The sequence below is a fragment of the Hyperolius riggenbachi genome, chromosome 1 (assembly GCF_040937935.1).
Source record: "Hyperolius riggenbachi isolate aHypRig1 chromosome 1, aHypRig1.pri, whole genome shotgun sequence".
NCBI classification, from domain to species: domain Eukaryota; kingdom Metazoa; phylum Chordata; class Amphibia; order Anura; family Hyperoliidae; genus Hyperolius; species Hyperolius riggenbachi.
Genome location: NC_090646.1, coordinates 123511712 through 123530035, shown reverse-complemented (window position 1 = coordinate 123530035; position 18324 = coordinate 123511712). Strand labels below are relative to the sequence as shown.

At 43.7% G+C, this 18324-nt stretch overlaps 1 protein-coding gene across 15 annotated transcripts in view; it reads left to right on the top strand.

Annotated features, from left to right (window-relative positions):
• APBB2 (amyloid beta precursor protein binding family B member 2) overlaps window positions 1–18324 on the top strand; it is a 487722-nt gene that overhangs the window by 108639 nt on the left and 360759 nt on the right. For all 15 annotated transcript variants that reach the window (XM_068278493.1, XM_068278494.1, XM_068278495.1 and 12 more), the window contains one exon: window positions 11042–11111. The gene's annotated coding sequence lies outside the window, so the exon portion shown is untranslated. The remainder of the gene's footprint in view (window positions 1–11041; window positions 11112–18324) is intronic.

The window sequence follows — 18324 nt, the reverse complement described above, 5'->3', positions numbered from 1 at the left end:
GATCCATTCACATCCATCTGTTTGTACAGTATACGTTCCGCTTACATTGCGGAAAAAAACGCTAATGTGAACCAGCCCTAAAACTCTCCAGCCAGGTTTCCAGAAACAGCAGGGATGTGTTTGAAAAACAGAAGCTGGCAGCTTGTAAGGTGTACACACACTCTACAAACACACTACATATACACACTCTATACAAACATACGCTCACTTACTCACTCACTCTGTTAGGTCCTATGTGCTTGACACACAGTAAAGCTACGCACACACATGCAGTAACCATTATCATGTGTGTACAGAGGCTGATGATGGATATTGCTGATGCCCGAGCAGTACCAATCACAATGCTATCCCCCCATCCCCCCAGCAACTGATTGGAGCCACTGAATCGTTCACAAACACTGTCCTTCTGCCCCCCTCCATAGCAACAAAACACATCGCTAGCCTCAAGGCTCAGGATGTGTCTTTACAGCATCAATGCCCAAATTGACGCCCGAAGGATTGTTTCCCAATCCCCAAAGGGAGAAAATTCTTGCATGTGTGTACTTAACTAAAGGGAGAGTCGCACTTTTATTAACGTTGTGCATTTACTGCACATTTTAATGTACAAGTCGCCCACCATACATTGCCTGTACCTGTTGGTAGTTTATGGGGATTGTACATGCTGTGCAATTTTATGTATCGGGGAGTTTTATAATTATATAATCACTATAATCGATTAGAAATGATCGATCGTGCACACTAATGAACAAAACAGTGCAGGCTGATCAGATTAATGGGATTGATCAGAAAAATATATCAATCCCACTATTCTGATCAGATTGGCCAGTGCGTTTTTGTTCGCTAGTGTGCATGATCAAGCATAGCAGCAATCAGAAACAATCAATTTTCCACCAGATTGGATAGTTATAGGCAACTATTAGGCAGAGGAGATGGTAGGTTAGTGATAGGAAAAGGAGAGGGAAGATTAGTGTAAAGGTGGCCATTAATGGTACAATTTTTTTCATCAGATGCGATCTTGGATGTTTTTAAGATCAAATTGTAAAACGATTCTATCGTCCATTAGACCAGAAAATGTTGTCGATCCGAATGTTGGATTTTATGATCGAATTGGAAGAGAGAAAATGCCCTAATCAACCTGTTCATGAGAACAATTGATAATTACCTTTCAATTACTTTTGATTGTAAAAATTGCATCGAAAGAGCGCATCTGATGAAAACACGGTACCATTAATCTCCCTGGCGGTAAGCCCGTGCTGAGCACGGGCTATGCCGCCGGGAGGCACCGCTCAGGCCCCGCTGGGCCGATTTGCATAATTTTTTTTTTTGCTGCACGCAGCTAGCACTTTGCTAGCTGCGTGCAGTGCCCGATCGCCGCCGCTACCCGCCGATCCGCCGCTATATGCGTCGCCGCAGCCGCCCCCCCCCCTAGACCCCGTGCGCTGCCTGGCCAATCAGTGCCAGGCAGCGCCGTGGGGTGGATCGGAGTCCCCTTTGACGTCACGACGTCGAGGACGTCGGTGACGTCATCCCGCCCCGTCGCCATGGCCATTCTTTGAACGGGATCTCCTGATCTCCGGCGGCGATCGGAGGGGCTGGGGGGATGCCGCTCAGCAGCGGCTATCATGTAGCGAGACCTCGTCTCGCTACATGAAATTTTTTTTATTTTTTTTTTTAACCTCCTGAGCGGTATGGACGAGCTCAGCTCGTCCATCACCGCCGGAGGCTGCCGCTCAGGCCCTGCTGGGCCGATTTTTATCAAATAAAGTGCAGCACACGCAGCCGGCACTTTGCCAGCCGCGTGTGCTGCCTGATCGCCGCCGCTCTGCGGCGATTCGCCGCGAGCAGCGGCGAAAGAGGGCCCCCCTAGCCGCCTGAGCCCTGCGCAGCCGGAACAAAAAGTTCCGGCCAGCGCTAAGGGCTGGATCGGAGGCGGCTGACGTCAGGACGTCGGCTGACGTCCATGACGTCACTCCGCTCGTCGCCATGGCGACGATCTAAGCAAAACAAGGAAGGCCGCTCATTGCGGCCTTCCTTGTTTATTATGGGCGCCGGAGGCGATCGGAAGAACGCCTCCGGAGCGCCCTCTAGTGGGCTTTCATGCAGCCAACTTTCAGTTGGCTGCATGAAATAGTTTTTTTTTAATTAAAAAAAAACCCTCCCGCAGCCACCCTGGCGATCTCAATAGAACGCCGAGGAGGTTAAACGTATTTGCTGCCCCCTGGCGGATTTTGACAAACCGCCAGGAGGGTTAATGTAAACCTTTAGACAGAGGGGGGGGGGGGGGTAGTATTAGGCAGATGACAGGGGCGGGAGTTAGTGTTAGGCAGAGGAGAGGGGTGGGAGTTAGGCAGAGGGAGGGGTGAGATTAATGTAAGAGCTAGTTCACTCTAACGGGAAGGTTGCTGATCACTGGCAATTAGCCAGCGGTCATCAAAGCTCTAGTACAATGTACTATAAACCCTATGACATTGATCCCACTGCAGCATGCAGAATTTTCTGAGGGATTACACATGAAGGAAATCTGCAAAATCGCACTATATCGGTAGTTTTAAAAACCTGTTTGGAAAATTGGTTTGCAAAATTGCAATTGATTGTGATAATTTATCTAGGCAGGGGCACAAGTAGCTACCCAATATTATTTGGTAAGGGTGATCATTCAAGGCTTCCTAATACTGCTATCTGGGGCAACCACAGGATACCCAGTACTGCAAACTGGGAGGCTGGAGGCACATCTGGTTACCTAATTGTGATATCCAGGGGCACATGACTACTTTCATATTTTATCTGGTGGCTCATGGCTACCTAGCTGTTGTATCTGGAGGAACATGGCTACTTAATTTTTGTATAAAGGAGACACATGACCTGGCTATTTTTTTTTCTTAGGGCAAATGGCTACTTAAATATTGTATTTAGTGGTATAATGTCTATTCAATTCTGGTATAGGAGACCACATCGCTTTCCAGTATTGGTAATGTCGCCTAGAGTTAAAAGACAGATTGCCTTTGCGGCAGTATGATGAATTGTGGGCTTCCACTTCTCATTGGACTGAAATCTTCTTACTTGTCTGAGCACCCTTTTAACCGATAAACTGGGAGGCTGTGGTGAGGCCCAAATTCATTGCTCTGTATGGTGTTAATCCAGCTCTGGAAGATCCTAGCTGCACGCAGCCAGCCACCACATCATCCTTCCAAGCAGAGGAGGAGCAGGGAGACACAGAGAGAATGGAGGAGAGGGGGTCACCGCCTGGATACAACTGGAGTTGGCAGAAGAGGTTGTGGGAGGGGGGGGGGCATGCTTCAAAAGCAACTAAATTAATCTAAAATGTGATGCTGATTAGTGCTTTCATTTTGTATTTTATACCCAAACCAAAAACCTACCCACCCCCTGTAACTAATATCAAGCACTCTCCCCCTCCCCCCCCCCCTCCCAATCTGTGAAAGCGTAGTGTTTTCCAAAGGGATATTGCCTCACAGTCCAGCTCTGTGGCCTAATCACATAATATTATTTTTTGAGGTAAAGAATAGTCTTGTGTATCCTATATGAGAAAGTGTGTGTGTGTGTACATAAATGGGGCTACCAGGACCTGAAAAGGCCTCTAGGATTTGTTTTCCCCCCAGGCCAAATGGTCCCAGTCCTCCCCTGAGTGTGCCCCCCTTATCTTGTTTTAGAACTAGAGTTCATTGTTACACAGTCATGTGCGTCATGCCATCTGCTTTTAGCTGCAAGGAGAAGGTTTTTAGAGGCTTGTTTCTGTTTTAGTAATAGTGACCTGACAAGGTAAATTTTATGTCAATTATATATATTTTTTTAAATGTATATAAATTGCAATACATTTTTAAATAGATGGTTCTATATATACACATAAATATATAAATATGTATATATTTATATATAGTTATGTATATATGAATGTACATGTGCCGGAACGTGGGTTGTTGCGAACATGTGCATGCATGTGAGTATTGCAAGAGGGTGTGTTGAATGGGAGGGTGCGTAAGGCACGCTTTGCGTGGTTGGGGGTAGGGGGGGGGGGGACTGGTGTGGGATGGTGTGTATGCTAAAGCCTAGTGCCTGTTTATTAAAGGAAACATCAAGCAAAATTAACTTCCCATGATATACTTACCAGGGGCTTCCTCCGGCCCCTTGAAGCCGACATGCCCCATGCCGCATCTCCAAACGCAGCTGCCACTGCCATGTGCAAAGGCCAACCTCCTCTACTGCACCTGCGTGAGCTCCGCTGTCAGTCAAGTCCACGTTGTCCACAGTGTACTGCGTAGGTGCAGTAGTTCTGTGCCTGTGCAGTACGCTGCATACAACATGGACTTGATTGACAGCAGCGCTTAACACAGGCGCAGTAAGGATGACCTCCCGTTCGGCCTGGTAGCTGCGATCGGAGATGCGGCGTGGGACATGTCAGCTTCAAGGGGCTGGAGGAAGCCCCTGGTAAGTATATCATGGGGAGTTATTTTTGCTTGATGTTTCCTTTAATAAACAGGTGCTAGGCTTTAGCATACACATCATCCCACACCAGTACCCCCCCCCCCCCAAAGCGTGCCTTACGCACCCTCCCATTCAACACACCCTCTTGCAATACTAAAGTGCATGCACACGTTCACGACAACCTACTTTCCGGCACGCGTACATTCACATATACATATCTATATATAAATAAATATCATACACACACACACACACACACACACACACACACACACACACACACACACACACACACACACACACACACACACACACACACACACACACACACACACACACACACACACACACACACACACACACACACACACACACACAATTTAAAAATGTATTGCAATTTACATAAACTTATAATATAATATATATATCATAAAATTTACCTTGTCAGGTCACTATTACTAGAACAGATAGAAACAAGCCTCTAAAAATCTTCTCCTGGCAGGACTGTGTAACAATGATCTAAAAGATAAGTGGGGCACACTCTGAAGACACATTACTCCTGCAGAGACGCTGGAGTTTGTCAGCAGCTGATAAGATGACTCGCTTGCAGAGGATAGAAACTTATCTGCACACACGCTGGAGTCAAGTTGCCAGGCAACGAAGTAAACACATGACGTGCTCACTGAAACGCTGCTCGGCTTTCTGCTTGAGCTATTCCTGCAGGGGTACTGTCTGTGAAACTACAATAAATAACTTGCCGAGGAGCTCAGCCTGAGCTCGGCAGTTATTATAACAGCTTTAACTGCAAATCCTGATGGCAATGGTTTACAAAACTGAAAACTAGGTAGGCAAGAGTGTGGTTTGTGAAATGCAAGTAAAAAAAAAACACCCCTATCAAATGGATTAGCCTCCCAACCCGTCATCCGACACTGATTACATTACATGTAGTATTGAGGAAACCATTCATTTTTTTGAAAAACTTTTTGCACTATTTTAGAAGGATGTTTAATAGGTTATGCATAAACCACTTGGTTTTTTTTTTCTCATTCGCGAAAGAACCCCTTTAATGACAATGAATTCAATACGCAATTCACGGGGGTGTTAGGAGGTGATAGATTACAATTTCTAGATTTGGAACTTTTTATTGAAGGTGGCCAGATTCTATCTAAAGGCCATAGAAAACCCACTGCAACCAATGCATTATTGTCAAACACCAGTTACCATCCGTCGCATACAATCAAGGCTATCCCATATGGCCAATATGTCAGACTAAAAAGGAATAACTCCAGAAGGGAGGATTTCCTTCAACAAAGTCGTGAATTGACGATACGCTTGGCCAATAGGGGGTATAGCATGATTGAGCTCAATAGAGCCTTTCGTCGTGCTGATAACCTTGAGAGAACTAACCTGTTACAACGTAAGCCCCAGAAACGTACCCAGAGAGAGCGAGACACTCATCAACCCCTCACATGTGTATTTGATTATACCCCTATGGCAAGTCAGATTAAATCTACTATTTTAACCACTTCGCATCCAGACCTTGTTTTCCCCTTATTGACCAGAGCAGTTTTGACGCTTTAGCGGTGTCCCTATTCAATCAGCAATAACTTTATCCCTACTCACTACACCTAAATGATCTATATATCGTTTTTTTCAAGACAAACCAGGCTTTCAATGGGGGGTATTTAGTCCCAAGAACAATTTTGTTTTCTAGGCATTTTAATTGAAAAAAGGGAACAAAAATTAAAAAAATGCATTATTTCTCAGTTTTTAACAATTCCAGTTTAAAAATAAAAAGTACCACAGTTTATAAAACCATTCCACCAGTTAATGTCCCCCCTAATATAGTCAGATGTGCCCCGAGTATCAGCCCAACCTTCCCAGTTTAGCCAGATTTGACCCCAATATCGGCACCCCGGTATAGTCAGATGTGTCCCATGTATCTACCACCCCCCAGTACAGAGAGACAGTAACGCCGCCAGGATTGGCACCCCTCATTATAGGCAGTTGTGTCCCCCGGATAAAATTTCCCCCTTTATAGCCATATGTACCCCCAGAATTGCCCCCCCCCCACCAATTATAGCCAGATGTGCCCCCAGTATTAGGTTACCCCCTCCCCCAGATAATCAAATGATCCCCCATTGTCAGATGTCATCCCCCCAGTTACCCAGATGCCTGGCAGGGCTTAAGGCAGGTCAGTATATCTACGTGGCTGTGGCTTGGAGAGTGCCACAGCTGACGTAGATATACTGTAGTGGTGGGGAAAGTGGTTAAGACACTGGCATATCTTACAAGATGATCCTCTATTGGGGTCTTACGCCCAAACCAAACCCCTGATTTCATTCCGACGAGCAGAAACCGTCGGAGATACTGTCACCAAAAGTGAATACAGAAGGACGAGCTCTTCAAATTGGTTACAGAGATGCATCCCTAATGGAAACCACAGATGTGGTAACTGTAACCATTGCCACCAGTTTAAAAATGGGCGGAGCATACAATTGGGAGGTACCATACTTACTATAAAAGATTTTCTGCATTGCAGATCTAAATATTCGGTATATTGCATTGTTTGCAGATGTGGCTCTTTCTACATAGGGCAAACTACCTGTGAGTTATGTACCCGCTTCCAGGAGCACGTAAATTCTGTCAGGACAGGGGTAGGGGCGGGCAGACTAATCAAACATGTGAGAGAAAAACATAATGGTAATACTAGTTGTTTACAATTTGCAGGTATTTTAACAGTTCCGCCACCCCGACGAGGAGGTAATCGAGAGTTATTGCTATTACAGCAAGAGGCCAGGATCATTTCATTAACTAAGGCATGTGGCCCTTTGGGCTTAAATGATAGGAATGAGCTGCATTGTTTTCTGACTCCGTATTAGCCCCTACTGTATCCTGATATGACCCATGCACCCTTGCTACTATATTTCAGATACTTCTCTTTATATATGTTGGTAACTGTGAAGTTTATGCTTAGTATGTGGTGTATATTTACAGATGAAGCTATTTTTAAGTTTTAATTCTCATGTGTTTTTAATCACTTTTCTATGCAACTTGCTGGAGAACGTTCAGTGTTTACAAGCTGCAGTGGGCGTATCCATGCTTGAGGAGTGCTTAACCGATGACCAGTAAGAGTGCTGGGACTGTGTGTGCGGGGAGACTCGCCGCTCGCCATTGGCTAGAGCCGTCCCAGACACTCAGTTAGGTAGGTTTCCGCCCCCTCATACGGAAGTCCGTATGGTATGCGCTCCTCGCTGGCTGACGCTGCTCGTTCTCTTGCCGTAATGGGGGAAGCCACAACCCCCGCCCTACTCCCAGCTGATTGGGCGACCTTACCCCGATGACGTAGCTTCCTCTAGACAGAATGCGGCGATGTCAGCGGTTGGCTGAGCGCAGGTGTCTGTCAGGTTTAGAGGTAAGGAGGTGGTTTGTGTTGCCCAGCACCCAATCAGAGTACTTGTTTCTCGGAGAGGTGGGAGGGTGTTTCTGGCCTCCATTACAATATTTAAGAAGCGGTTTTATGGTGTCTTGTGTACATACTGCCTCTGAAGAAGCTGGTTTAAACCAGCGAAACAGCTGTCAGGCACTTGATACCCCCACTGCATGTACCTGCTGTCTCCCCCACCGGAATAAAGGGACTTTTAAAGGAGTGGTGCCCCGCTTTTTTCTTCAATTTGATTGGATGGCAAAGTTTCTTGGATGAGCACACTCTGCATCTTGGTCCCAGCCCTGGTGTGTCTGCCCTGCTACATTTGGTGCCAGGTACTGTTGTCTTTTTCTGTCTTTATACCAAGTTTTCTCTTTGCCTCTAGAGATGCAATAATCATTTTCTTTTTGTATGGAGAAGAGTGAACAATTACCTTCTAATTACATAGATTGTCCTGCACCCGGCAGCCATTGCAGACCCTCTTCCCAGTGTTCGATTATGACAAGGCGTTCTTAGATCTGATTGCCAAACAGGTGTATGGTGAAAGGCCTTACTGATCCCCAAACTGAACAAAATAAATTGGAACGCAATCACCATGACTCATTATCTATAGAAATTAACTCTTCAAAATTAAAAAATTCCAGTGTGAAGTTGTGCATTCCTCAGCTGTGCACCTATTTGTACAGACATTGGCCCTCTAAGGGCTATTATTTCCTGTTTCTAGAATGGTTCATTACATCTACTTCTGTGAATGCCACAATCCTGCCTCCTATACTCATGGGCCCTGCACTTTTCTCCCCAGGAGAATAATTTGTAATCTTCACTACAATGTAATGTTTTTGCACTTTGGAAGAAGAAATATCGAACTTCTTTTAAATTTTTTTTAGCTTAAAATGTATTTTATTGATAAGGTGTGAAAATGTCTCCTGGGAGAAAACTCAATGGGAAAGTTAATAAAATGAAAAAAAGGTTATTACTATACTGTTGGAATGATTCTGGGAAATGTAGTCCGGTATCTATTGTTCCACTTATTCTGTGCATTACATGGTCACTTCTTACTGCCCCACCCATCAGCTGAATCCAGAGGGAAAAGAAAGCAAGGGCAGGAGGGGGCATGCGGAAAGAACAGACACAGCGTCATGGCCAATCAGAGCAGGGCAGGAGGGGGCGTGTGCGAGGCGGACAGACACAGCGTGGTGGCCAATCAGAGCAGAGCAGGAGGGGGCGTGTGCAGGACAAAAGGACATACGGCGGGCAGCTTGGAAATAATCATTATATATGTTGTAGATAATCATGAACTTGAACAAAAAATATTAAGATGAAAGTTAATTCATTGACTAAAACTTTTTTCTTCCAAAGCCTAAATACTGGAAATCTCTTGCATCCATTTGGAAACAGAATTTACAATCATTCTTAAACAGACATTTTATTATAAGTGCGGTACACTGTCAAGCCTAAGTTCAGGCACACTTCCTACATGCATTTCCTACGTGAGTATTATTTTAAATTAATAAGGGATATAAAAGTGTCTTAAAATGTTTGTAGTTGAAAAGGAAAAGGGAAAATGACTGCTGGCTTGTGTTGGTTTCTGACTCCGAGTTTCCTTATTCGGAAACCCAGATTATGCCGTACAGAGCAGTTCGGCACCATTACGAGTGTTGTGCTTCATGTGACTCCAATGTTCCCTCTTTTTGGCTTGGAAGGAGGACACATCGGAGTCACGTGAACTGCGACTTGGAATGCACCCCTGTGACTCTCTATGCTGGTAATGGTGCCGAACGGCATAATCTGGGTTTCCGAATAAGGAAACCCGGATTAAAACACCAGCACTCCTGCTGACTCAATTAATAGATCCTCGCCTCCTCTGCCACCTACAGCTGCCTGCCCAATCCTCCTCTTCCATTCTGTCGTAAGCAATGCTTCTGTACTAGAGACTGGCATCCATAATAAGCTATCAGTCAGTAGGTAGGCAACAATGAGTGAACAGTGAAGTTGGCAGTAGCAGCACTATCTCTGATTACAGTATCATGTTCAGAATAACTTTATGTAAATTGGATACTTGCATTCTTGGTTGTATGCCGTTCTGGTAAGAATTTTGTGAAATGTATCCTAAAATGGTTTTAATTGAGCCTTAAAAAGAGAACCTGAAGCGATATAAATAAGTAGGCTGTTACCTTCATTCTCTAATAAGCAATGCCAGTTGCCTGACTTCTAATACTTTAAAGAGGAACTCCAGAGAAAATAATGTAATGATAAAAGTGCTTAATTTTTACTATACTTATTTATAAATGATTTAGCCAGTGTTTGCCCATTGTAAAAGCTTTCCTCTCCCCGATTTACATTCTGACATTCATCACATGGCGACAACTTAACTGCCGGCAGGGGATGTCTGTGGAAAGAGATGATGTATTTTTGGTAGTTCTTTCCCACAATGCAACAAGGCTCCCACAGTGTGATGTCAGAATCCTGGTGCTGACATCACACTGTGGGAGTGGTTTCATCACAATATCAGCCATACAGAGCCACCTGATAATCCGTTTGTGAAAAGGAATAGATTTCTCATGGGAAAGGGGGTATCGGCTACTGATTGGGATGAAGTTCAATTCTTGGTTATGGTTCCTCTTTAAGTCACTGGCAGACGATGAGCATGCAGATCAGATGCCATGACTCAGGTCTGGCTGCATGCTTGTTGCGCTTGTGTGTGACTCAAATACAACTAAAACCAAGGGCTCAGCATGACAGCCAGGCAACTTGCATTGTTTATAAGGAAATGAAGATGGCAGCCCCTGTATCCTCTCTCTTCAAGTTCCATTTAATATTTCATCCAGCATCATTTCAGGCAACGTTATAATAAGTGGCAATTGCAAAGCCAGATTTATGTATGCTATGAATTTTCAATAATCGTGACTGATACAATCTTTACCAGAGTACCTAAACCCCGGCAAGCTGTGTTTTATGGATTTCACTGTGTGAAGACCTTTAGAATTTCTTCTAACAATGTCAATTACAGTATATCACTATGAGAACTCTCCCATAATGCATTTTGTTTCTTTATTGTCTGAAGCAAGCTCTGTTACAAAGGTATAGGCAGAATGTGACTGACAGGTGCTTTTGTTGTGCAGCTTCTTGCCCTACTGGACTTCTGAGTCATTCTTGTCTCCTTTTCTTCTGCAGAATTCAAGTCATGTAGCAGAAATGAGCTAAACCTCCAGCTGAATGCTACAAGCTTTATAACGGGCAGAAGGTAAGATTGCATCATCCGTAGCCTGATGGTTCATTCTTTATAGCTGTACATAGTGCAAGTGTTTAAAATAAGCCGCCATAAACCAGTATCATAAAAATAGAGCAAGCAAACTGAAACATTTAGACACACCAGTTTAATACGTTTCATGCAACCCCATCTCCGAAAACATTGTGATGCTATGTAAATACAAATGTAATTTGATAATTTTGTAAAACATTTAAATCCTATATGCAATTTAGTATAATACAAAGATAAGTGCAGCAGTGGTAGATTATATCAGTGGGTGGCCAATGAGCCCGTCTGAGATGTACTCAGAAAAAGGCTTTGGAAAAAGATTGTAGCTGGGAACAACTCTGTCCTGTACAGTAAAATCATCATTTTAAAGTCGTTCTGTCAGCCATAAACTCAATTTACCCACTGCTCTGTGTTTATTATGTAGCCTACATGCAGTCTGCATTGCAAGCATTTCAATATAATCATAAATGTTTCTGCAGTAATGAATGTTATCTAAGTCAAGCCTGGCTTTTTTCGGGTACATTGCCGGGGAAAAAGAAGCTTGTTATCTCCCCTCTCACATTCCTGCTCCTCACTGATTGCCTGGGGGCAGTTCAGTGTGACACAAGGCTGAGAAGAGAAATACACCTCACCCCATATGCAATACATGTTATATAAGTTGAACAAGTTGTTATCTACTTATGTATATTTTTTTTTCCTGGGATAGTACGGCTGACCCTGCTGCTTTAAATAAAAGATGTTTTATATGAAACACTAAACAAAGCTATTGTAGCGCCCCCTATTCATCTCTGTTTAGGGAGCGTTTCATTCATTTTTACATGGGAGGTGATTGAGCAACCAACCCCTATTAAATAATGGGGTTTTAGGGTTGATCTCCTCTACTTTGTTCAGAAAAAAATGTTTTGTGACTTTTGGAGATGTACAGCACTATAGAACTGTAATGTGTGAGTAGGCTTGTTCCTCCTTTCTATAGGAAAATGCAGTTTGGTTGCTGAAACGTTAACATGTAGTAAACCCACTTTTTCACACACCCTTTCATGTCATTTGTGCACTGGCTGCTGCAGGGAAAGGGGTGTGGCTTAACAAAGAATTTATGGCTAGGGATGGAAGTAATGCTGAGTCTGTTGCAGGATAATACAAAAATAGTTTTTTTTTTCTAACAATTCTTTTGATAATTCAAATTTTCTGTGCAAATGTATGCAGCTCGAAATGGACCAATCAAATTCCACCTTAATGAGATTCAAATGGTCAATTTTCAAGCTACACATGTTTGCATGTAAAATTTGCAATATTTCCTCTGAGCTTGGAGCCAGCCATTACAGTGTAGTATAGTGGATCTACCACAAATGTGGTTGCCGGGCACATTATTCCTCTGGTTTTCAACAGAGAGTAAAGTCTGGGCTCTGGCAGAATCCAAAACTGTACCTTTACACCACACAAAATGGAGGTGGGAGTCACATAGAGAGTGCTTGTCTGACACTTCATTACAGGCACCTCATTCCTCTGCCTATAGAAATATTGTGTATTGAAAGACCACATTGACCCCGCCCTTACGTTACATTAAAGTAGTCTGAAGGAAATACTATTCTTCATGTCTCCAGGAACCAATTGCGTTCTTTCCTTGTATATGTCAATATGGCATGATATGTTCTTCCTAATATCAAGTGATATACATCAACCCAGACAGGGCTAAGAGAGTCTGAAGGCTCATTCACACACTCAACAAAAGTCTTTTAAATGCACAATTATCAAACAACTTGAAGATGTTGGACAACTTTTGTCAAGTAAAAGACATGCAAAAGAAAAGGCGTTATGACTGATACGTGTGTATGAGCCTTGCGTTACTGGGCTTGATTTCCATACATCTCCAGGGCTAGAGATTACTTTAGAATTTGTATAATCCTGCAAAATCTGTCCTTGATTTATTGAGAAATTGCTGTTAGGTTTCAAGTGCCTGAAATCCTTGCCTGGAACATGTCAGACCATAGTAAGAATTAGCTTTTATGTGATTGCGGCAACATACTAACACCTGCAGTGAGGACATGCGTAATAGCCCCGTTTCCATGGTTTTGTCTTGGTGTAAGTAATACTACTTTAATCACACACATTATTTTTGAGGATACTTTTCAGTACCCATCGCCATGAAGTAATTGGATCCATGGGAGGGTGGTAAACTCCTGCCTCTTAAAGAGAACCCGAGGTGGGGTTCTAAGAATGATATCTGCGCACAGAGGCTGGGTCTGCCTATACAGGCCATCCTCTGTTGCTATCTCTAACCCCCCTAACTTCCCCCTGCTCTCTGCTATGCCCCTATAAATCACAGCCGCGCTGTCAACACGCAGCGGGCTGTGTTTACCTATGTAGTGTCACTCTCGCTGCTCCTCCCGCCTCCTGCATAGCTCCGGTCCCCGCCCGCGTCCCTTCCCTCCAATCAGCGGGGAGGAAAGGGACGCGGGCGGGGACTGGAGCTATGCAGGAGGCGGGGGAGCGGCTAGAGTTACACTACATAGGTAAACACAGCCCGCTGCGCCACTCTGCATGTCGACAGCGCGGCTGTGATTTATGGGGGCATAGCAGAGCGCAGGGGGGGGGGGGGCCTGGAGGGAAACTACATAGCAAAAGAGGCTGGGCAGTATAGGCAGACCCAGCCTCTGTGTGCGGATATAATTCTTGGAACCCCACCTCGGGCTCTCTTTAATAGAAAAAATACATTTTATTAAATCCATACCCGAATTGCTGTATCATTTATATTCTCCAGCTACCTCCAGCACTGAAAACCTTGATAAATTGGGCCCAGTGAGTTTAGGATCTAAGGGAATTTTGATGGTTAGAAAAATCAGTCTTTTCAAAGTAATACCTTTTAATGGCTAACTGATAAAGTTAAATTATGCAAGCTTTCAAGGATCTAGTCCCCTTCTTCAGGCATATTTCCAGATGTTAACTGAAGTAAGGGCTCATTTCCACTAGTGGGGTGCAAATCGCCGGGATTCCACCGCTGACGAAATCGCATGCGGATGCGATTCCGCGTGCGTTTTTTGACGTGATTTTGCATGCGATTTCACATAGGCAGGGTATATGCGAATTTAACCATGTCACTGCCTGGTTCAATTTAGATTACTTTTGGTGTGAATTCGCACGCGAAATCGCAGCAAAAAACGCATGTGCGATTTCCCCTATTAAATACATTGCCTGCGAATCGCCTGCATTCCACACGCAGGCGAATTCTGCAGGCTCTACCGTGCAGAAAAATCCTGCACAGAAAAACGCACCAAAAAACTGACAAGTGGAAACAGGGCCATCCACTTGTATTGGTTATGCGAATCCGCATGCAGACAACGCATGCGGATTCGCTCTAGTGGAAGCAGGCCCTAAAACACTGATTTTTTTAAAAACACGGACAGAGAATTTTGATAAAATTACAGTGTTTCCCTGAAAATAAGAGTCTTATATTAATGTTTGCACCAAAAGATGTACTAGGGCTTATTTTCAGGGGATATCTAATATATTTCTATGAACACACAAGTTCCTGTGCTGTGTGTCGTCCTGCCTTCCCCATTGTGCCGTCTCTTCCTCGCTGAATCCATCTCTTGTGTGCCCCACTGTCCCCCTTCTACCTTTATTGTCCTCCTGGTGTACCCCTGTGTCCTTCTATCCCCTGTCCTCCTGTGTCCCCCATGTCCTCCGTGTCCTCTTCTGTGGCTTCTACTGTCCCTCGTGTCCTTCTGGTATCTCCCTGCATCCTCTTCTTTCCTCCAGCTCCATGCTGCTGTATCCCTGTGGGGTCTTGCAGCTGGGACCATGACTCCATTATTGGGCAAATTACTGCACTTGCTGAGTAGCAGTGAGTGCTGTGATTGGCTCAATGACTGAGCCATGGTCCCACCTGCGAGACCGAGACCATGGGCTCCAGTAATAACACAAGTTGCCATACTTTTTCTCCTTACTGCCGCTAGGGCTTACTTTCGGGTTAGGGCTTATATTTTGAGCATGTTTGAAATTCCAGAGGCTTTCTGTGTCCTCGCCCCTACTACTGCTGCCTGGAACTCTCCTGAAGATCGTGACTGTGCTCTTTTTCTTGCAGAAGCGTGTCCATGCCTGCGCAATAGGCAGGTGTGCATGAGCGGCTCTGGGTCACTGCACTGGGGCAGCCGTACTCGTGCAGGCACTCTATGGCTTTATAACTGCATGAAGAGGAGCAATGTCACCATCAGAAATCCGTCTAGTTATTGTCGCATTTGTTTTGGGGTCTGGGCGTGGCAACGGTGGGGTCAGGATCCAGAGGCTTCCCTTTTCTTAGAGAATCTGTATTGTTAAAATCGCACAAAAGTAAACATACCAGTGCGTTAGGGGACATCTCCTATTACCCTCTGTCACAATTTCGCCGCTCCTCGCCGCATTAAAAGTGGTTAAAAACAGTTTTAAAAAGTTTGTTTATAAACAAACAAAATGGCCACCAAAACAGGAAGTAGGTTGATGTACAGTATGTACACACATAGAAAATACATCCATACACAAGCAGGCTGTATACACCCTTCCCTTTGAATCTCAAGAGATCATTTGTGTGTTTCTTTCCCCCTGCAGTTCTCATGCACTGAAGTTTCAGGCTGCTCGTTTCTTCCTGCAAACAGCTTTGCCTGTGTCTGTAATTCCTCAGTATGTGAAAGCCCAGCCAGCTCAGAGGACGATTTATCCAGCTTGTAAAAGATAAGAGAGAAGAGAGAAGCTGCCCTAATCTAAATAATACACAGACAGTGTGCATAGAGGGGCCTGGAAGGGGGAGTTCATAGCAGAACCACAACACTGAAGAACTTGGCAGCCTTCCAGACACAGGCCGACAAGTCTGACAGGGGAAAGATACATTGATTTATTACAGAGACTGTGATAGTAGAAAGTTCTGCAGTAAGCCAGAACACATTAGAATAGCTTTTGGAACTTGTAGGATGATAAAAAACAGGATGCAATTTTTGTTACGGAGTCTCTTTAAGTAAGTATTTTTTTTCACCCTTTGCTTCGGTTTCGGTACATTGTCCCCCCCTTTGCTGCATACCTTATCAACGTTCTTATGATAATCTACTGCAAAACAATAATAATGGCTGGAACTGTGCTACATGCTCAATAGATGAATGGAATACAGAGGCAGCAGAGGACGGATTGGCAGGAAGGCCTAGAGCCCACTCATAATGATTTGTTTACCGCAGACAAGACTGCCTTGTAGAATACTGATACTTAATAAACATGTCCTTATATACCCTAATGACCAACGTGCTCTGGATCTGGCTATCCATTCTCATTCCATATTTAATGCGCTGTCTTGCTGCCGCATTCACATTGTTGACTTGGCAGTAACCATTCATAACCTATCCGACAGCTCCGAGTTTGTTGAAGATGAGAGTGGATGAAGCAAACAGCAATTTAGCCCGCGACTGTGATAAATAGAGGTTTAGAAGATATGCAGATCCCCAACCATATTGTTATATAAGCTGTAGATTTTGATCAAAGCTGAACATTGCTTGAAGACATCTACAAACACGATGTATCATTGTAAGAGGAGCAATGGAGAACCGTTCCTCTTAAATCTATAAAAAGTGGGTGTAAAGGCAGAATGACTGCATACTGCTTAACGTTGAGCAGCATTTATTTTGTGCACAGATGGCCAATCTATTTCTTATTTACTTGCACTAGCTATGGATCTGTGCTTTGCATTTGTCTTGTATAATATGGGCTGTGCAGATAGGAGGGTAGTGAGTCCCTGCTTTGGTGCAGTGTTAATGATCTTTGGATATACAGCAGGCCATACTGTGACTCTATTACTGTTACATTTCACTGATAAGAAATAGATTTCAGCATTAGATTACACAGCTCAAGCTACACACAGCTATGAAAATAACACTGTTCATCAAGTATAAAATATACCGACTGAAAAAACAGAGGATTTTCTGAAAATAGTGTAATACAATGAGATGCATAGGCAGAATGCATTATGAATATGTAACCTGTTTTCTGTTTTGCCATGCAGAATGTTAATGTATGCTAGACATTTTGCTTATGTTTTTCTTACCTCCGGTAGTTGGGCCATTTTTCACATAGGTCCTGATTTACCAAGAAATATTTATGCTCAAGGTCATCAGAGATCATAAATTATTTTTTTTAAATTGATCTAGGGGTGTGAGGGGAGCAAAGACCTGCCGACTGCCTGGACCATATCAGGCCATAGCTAGAGCTACAGTGGTGTGAAAAACTATTTGCCCCCTTCCTGATTTCTTATTCTTTTGCATGTTTGTCACACTTAAATGTTTCTGCTCATCAAAAACCGTTAACTATTAGTCAAAGATAACATAATTGAACACAAAACGCAGTTTTAACCACTTTACCCCCGCGCGTACGGATTTCTCCGCCCCTTTTTCCATCCTTTCACCCCCAGGGACGGAGAAATCCGTACTCTGCGCACTCCCGCCGCTGTCCGCGCTCCCGCTCGTAAACACGCCGCCCGCCGCTAGTAAACACGCCGCCGCCCGCTCGCCCGGAGATCAATGAACGGGAAAATCCATTCCCGTTCGTTGATCTCAGCCCCGCAATGATCTGCTGCCGCTCGGCTGAGCAGCGCGATCATTGTGAAAAATAACAAAGTCCCAGCCTCTTTCTACTTCCTGCAAGAGTCCGGAAGGACGCTTGCAGGTCGTATGAAACAAATTGGTAATGTTGCCATCTTGTGGCCAAATAGTAAAACTACACCCTAACCATTTTTTACACACAAATAAACTTGTTTTACACAAAAAATTAACTCCTTACCTCCCACACTTCCCAATTTTTTTTTTTTTGTAATTAAAAAAAAAATAAAAAATTTACAATCTAAAAAAATACATAAATAGTTACCTTAGGGACTGAACTTTTTAAATATTTATGTCAAGAGGGTATAACACTGTTACTTTATAAACTATGGGCTTGTAATTAGGGATGGACGCAAAACTGAAAAAAATGCACCTTTATTTCCAACTAAAATATTGGCGGCAAACATTGTGATAGGGACATAATTTAAACGGCTTTATAACCGGGATAAATAGGCATATACATTTAATGGGTTTTAATTACAGTAGCATGCATTATTTAAAAACTATAAAGGCCGAAAACTGAAAAATAATAAATTTTTTCCCACATGTTTTCCTATTTTCCCATTAAAACACATTTAGAATAAAATTAT